Genomic DNA, 5,758 nt, shown 5'->3' with positions numbered 1-5,758 from the left:
GCACATAATGCATTCACATGTAGGTCTTTTATTGTTGCCTTTTTGTTCATTTTCAAAATTTAAATATCTTGTGCTTTCTAGACCTGTGATTTCTCAGAGTGTATAAATCAGAAATAGTTACATTGTGTGACTGAATTGTAATAAAAGGCTCTCTATTTATTGAAGTAAAACATTTTCTTTGCAGAACCAGTTTTTTAATTTAAAGGTTGTAAATCATCCTGTGACACAGACCCACTAAAACTTTACGGAGACACATACAGACAGTGTATGGTTAATGCTGTTTTTTTATGTTTTTGACTAACGAGACATGTGCACTGCAGGACATTAAACTGTTTATAATACTTTTTTTCCTGTTTCCTTATCTTTATATTGTTATAATGAGCTCCCTGATATGCACATGTAATAACTGCTCTGTAAACAAATTTATATCACTTTTAACATTTACCATCATCCTTCTCAATTCTACTTTTTTTTGTCCACCTCCTGCTGATAATGACCGTCTGTGCTTGTGCGGTTAAGTTTCTGTCCCTTTGACTTAGTGCCTTTGGAAATTGTTTTAGTACCTTCAATTAGGGTCATTACCTCTCTGCAAAAATAAACTTCACAGTTGGTGGTAAAACAAGAAACCAATTTTGTCCTCCTCAAAGAAAAGGAAATCACCACCACACTACAACTAGTTTTGTTAAACTGACTAGCTCTCAGGCACAATAAGATTGTTAGAAAGATGTAGAAAAATATAAAATAGAGCAAAATACAAGATTTGCATCTGATTTAGATTTAGACAAATTACATTTGTCTTTTCTTTTTTTCTCCTGGTTTACCTCGTTTCTGAGGACTGGTGCATGAAAGGAGAGCCACAGTTAAATGGGGACACCTGAAGCTTGTGGCATGATGTAACCTGGAGTCTCATGCAACAGTGCTGTTTATGTGCAACAGAAAATATCAATATTTTATGGGTTATCCACACTGAGCTTTTGTGCTAGTTCAGCCCAGTTATCCCGCCACGCTTAAAAATACATTTAATTTGAAGACGGAAAGAAAGAAAAAGGGACACAGAGATTTTAGTTTACTGCAAGAGTGCTTTGTTTTAAGAAAAAGACTTTCATAAATCTATAGAGGAGCTGCCCTTTCTCTAGTGTTCATTGTTTCTTTGAGTAATTCAATTCAGAATTTTAAAATAAATTATTATGTTTTGATAGACTATAACTCTTGTAACCGCAGCCGCTTCGGTCTGTCGATATTTTCAGTTGGCACTACTTATACTTTTATGACAAACACTTTATCCAGCAGGCGAGTGGGGTGAGGAATTAGGGGTAAATACAACAAAAAAAAAACCAAAAACACTGACTTTACGCAGATGATGCAAAAGACTAATTGAATAAATTAATTATACTGCGGTCAGGTGGGTGAAATTATAATTACTCTTAAATAGATCTACTACAAAGGTAAATGTAAAAGTCTATAAACAGTCTGGAGTCAGACAAACCGTAAGCAAACACTTTTTGGCAAAGCAAAAAGCAAAACGTTTTCTGGCCAAGAGTTCAACCGCTGGGTCTTCTGCGGCCAGAAAAGAAATATCAGAAATGTAAAGTTTTAAATGTACAAACTTTCCCAGTCCTCCAATTAGCAAAACACATTGGCTCGACGCTTTTCCTACTTCATCGGTCATCAGTTGCCCTCTCTCTCTTTCTCTCTCTCTATTTCCTTTTATTTTTTTATTTTTTTTGACAGTTCACGCTGCACGCTCACGGCTCCTCTCTGCGCGCCTCCACGAGCGACCGAGAGCGGCGAGATAGTGCAGTGGGGTCTGCGGGGCTCCCACAATGGGAGGAGTATGAAAGTTATCCCCGAGCCCTGCCCACCGACTGCAAAACATATAAGACGCTGGGGTGAAGCAAAAAGCAGGCACTTAAACCTTAAATCTAGATGAAAAGACTGACTAAAGGCAAAAAAACCTCCACTCTAAGTCACTTCATGTCTCAGTTATTTGAAGTTTTTATCTTTACAATTTCAGTGGCATATGATTACCACATGTTAAATATTTTTTTCTACTGAATTACAAGAGTTTTATTCATTTTTTAAAATTGATTATTCGTTGAACCACTGAACAGACTTTGTTGAAAACTGTTTTTCTTTCTTTTTGTAAGAACAAGAGCACAGAAAGAAATTGTCACAATGGCACTGGAAGCAGAATTTAATGTGGAGGGCAGCAGCATCATCAGAGAATGGACTGGACAGGTCCAGCCTGCTCTAGTTGCCACCTTTGTTTTCCTCTTCTGTCTGGAAGCCTGGCTCTGGGTCAGGAACCTCAGGCTCAAGAGAAGACTGCCGGGACCCTTCGCCTGGCCTGTGGTAGGCAATGTCATGCAGCTGGGCCAGATGCCTCACATCACCTTCGCCAAGCTTGCCAAAAAGTACGGCAACGTGTACCAGATACGACTAGGCTGCAGCGATATTGTGGTTCTGAATGGAGACAAGGCGATACGTCAGGCTCTGATACAGCACGGCACTGAGTTTGCAGGCAGACCAAAATTTGTCTCTTTCCAGATGATCTCTGGAGGCAGGAGTATGACATTCACTAATTACAGCAAACAGTGGAAATCACACAGGAGACTTGCCCAGTCAAGTCTCAGAGCCTTTTCCTCTGCAAACAGTCAGACCAAGAAAACGTTTGAGCAACATGTCACAGCTGAGGCCATGGCACTGGTGCAGGCATTTTTAAGCCAAAGCACCGATGGACGTTATTTTGACCCCTCTCATGAGTTTACAGTAGCTGCTGCTAACATCATGTGTGCTCTCTGCTTTGGGAGGAGATATGGACATGATGACTTGGAGTTCAGGACCATGTTAAAAAGAATGGACAAGTTTGGTGAGACGGTGGGGGCAGGCAGCTTAGTGGATGTGATGCCATGGCTTCAGTCCTTTCCTAACCCAGTCCGCAGCATCTATAAAAACTTCAAAAACCTCAACGAGGAGTTTTTTGCCTTTGTGACAGATAAAGTGGTGCAGCACAGAGAGTCTTTTAACCCGGATGTGACCAGGGACATGAGTGATGCTATCATTAATGTGATTGAACATGGAACAGACAGTGGACTGACAAAAGAGTTTGTGGAAGCAACTGTCACCGATCTAATCGGAGCAGGTCAAGACACAATGTCGACTGTCATGCAGTGGATCATCCTGCTCCTGGTCAAATACCCTGACGTCCAAGCCAAACTACACGACATCATAGACAAAGTGGTAGGCCCAGACAGACTGCCCTCAGTTGAGGACAGAAGGAACCTGCAACACCTGGATGCCTTCATTTATGAGACCATGCGCTTTACCAGCTTCGTCCCTGTCACTATCCCACACTCCACAACATCAGATGTCACTATTGAAGGTTTTCAAATCCCTAAAGACACTGTGGTCTTCATCAATCAGTGGTCTGTCAACCACGACCCTTTGAAGTGGAAGGACCCTCACATTTTTGATCCCACACGCTTCCTTGATGAAAACGGGGCCCTCGATAAAGACATAACCAACAGTGTCATGATTTTTTCAACAGGTAAAAGACGCTGCATCGGTGATCAGATCGCCAAGGTAAAGGTGTTTTTATTCACTGCGGTCCTGCTGCATCAGTGCAGTTTTGAGAGCGACCCCTCTGAGCCCCTCACTCTTGACTGTACCTATGGGCTCAGCCTAAAGCCCCTCCGAATCAACATCAACGCCAAGCTCAGGGGAAAGCTGCTCGGTGTAGTTTCCCCAGCATAAACAAAATATCCTTATACTGTGACTCAAGGCCAGCAAACAGTTTGCAACAGTGACATTTAGAAGTAAGTATCAACACCTGCACTTAATCCTAATTTTCATAATTAGTAATGACTTGGATAATTAAACAAAGTCTGTGGTTATATTATTTTTGGTGGTGGGCTGAGAATATGATTTCAAAAATATATTATCAGCTGCACGTAGGATTTAAGGTGTTGGACAATCAGTGCAAGGAAATAAATTTATGCTTCACAAAATAATCTATACTTGATTGATTTTGTACATAATTCTGAGTCTTGTGAGTGATGTACAGCCACCATGAAGCTTGTACATGTACAGGAATTAGCTACGTCTTTAAATGTCAACTTAGTCTAGTACAACTGTATATGAAAGGTTTATGAATGTTATTAAGTCACTTAATGATTTATTTTTCTCAAATATAAGATGTAAGATGATATTTAACCTTTGCCATGTAAATCAGTTACGCCTTTTTTAATGATTTATTGTTTCAGGTAGGACAACAAATGTAACGAATTGTAATGTTTTTCTCTGTCTACTGTACTCAAAGCATGTAAACACATTAAAAAATGAAGGCTGAACAATAGGGAAACTGCAGGCATATTTGGAAAGGAGGAAGTATTTCATTGAGGAGCATCCCTCACAGTCTTAAAAAATAAAAATAAAAAGATGCTGCATTGGAAGGTGAACACTTCACAAACTTTATGTATCCAGGGTTCATATTTACTGTACAAGCACTGCAGCTACTCCATGAAAAACACAAGTCTCATCAGTACAGCAAAATACATGTGCTGCAAATTTTCTTCACTAAGGTTTTTCAGCTGTGACAGGTTTTTCAGAGCTAAATTAATGTAACTGCGCTCTCTTAAAGCCTCTGCAGTTAGGCATTGATGTTATACTGTCAGACAGATTGTTCCTTTGCTTGTGTTCTGGCAACAAATTAGACTCAGCAGCCGTGGAATGTATAAACATTCATTATAGATTATATTTTGTTATCAGTGTTTGAACTTTGTATGATGAGTAAATAAGCTATATCTTAAATAATTAAAGTGAACTGTGAGTGGTCAATGTGTCTGGTGTAATTCTTATTCTTGTAATCCTCCACTAAAACTACTATGCCGTGTACCCAGATCATACCTGGCTATAATATGAAAAAGTTTGTTAATCTCAAAGCATTTTAGCCACTTTCAGATATGTGTCAACAATGTAACATTGGGTACAACCATTGTTTAGATTTCTCCTCTAAAAACTTCTGGAATACATGACTTGGCTGAATCTTACTAAAACCAAAGATGCTTTTTAAAGTTTTCCCTTTTGTTGCACAAGAACCCACATAAGCAGATTTATAGCTCCATTCCTCTGTTCTCAATTCTGTCTCAAAACCTTTTTTTGAGGGGAAGAAAGAGAGAGAGAGATACAGATAGGTTGATTGATTTTTTAAAAATGGTAATTATATATATATTTATATAAAATTAACAGCTGGTGGGTGTAAATATCAGAAACCTAGTGTAATCATGTTTAAAATGGCCATGGTAAGTCGACAAGAAAATGGAACAAACAAACCATTTGACTACAGAGAAAGAAGCACTTAGCTCAAGCTCACTGTCCATTACTTAAACTATAAACTACCACTTGAAATGTTATCAAAACATAATTTTTTAACATTAATAAATGTATATTAGATATGGTGTGAAAAATTTTCAGGCTACACTTGATTTGTGGGGCCATTTGTCTTTTGAAGGTGTTGTGGTAATCTATGAACTGTTCTTCAGCAACAAAACTGTAAATAGTTAGTTTTTGGCAATAGGGCCCATTAAGTACAGTATATGCTCTCCTTTTCGATCATCCTGCTAGGGATGGTGCTGGAAAAACGCCTAAGGACTAAGGTCTGCAGGCTGTGGTCGAAATGGGAGGGGAGAGATACTAAAAAACCTGAGCCGCTGACTCCTCCCACCATAGAGATACATATAAGCGAAGTGTTAAGGCTTGA

At 39.1% G+C, this 5,758-nt stretch overlaps 1 pseudogene; it reads left to right on the top strand.

Annotated features, from left to right (window-relative positions):
- Positions 1-1,896: 1,896 nt before the first annotated feature.
- LOC137101801 (cytochrome P450 1B1 pseudogene) lies at positions 1,897-4,836 on the top strand (annotated as a pseudogene).
- Positions 4,837-5,758: the final 922 nt, after the last annotated feature.

The sequence above is a fragment of the Channa argus genome, chromosome 16, assembly GCF_033026475.1.
Source record: "Channa argus isolate prfri chromosome 16, Channa argus male v1.0, whole genome shotgun sequence".
In the NCBI taxonomy this organism is placed as follows: domain Eukaryota; kingdom Metazoa; phylum Chordata; class Actinopteri; order Anabantiformes; family Channidae; genus Channa; species Channa argus.
Note: the sequence above shows the minus strand (reverse complement) of the source record. Positions and strands in the feature narration are given on the sequence as shown.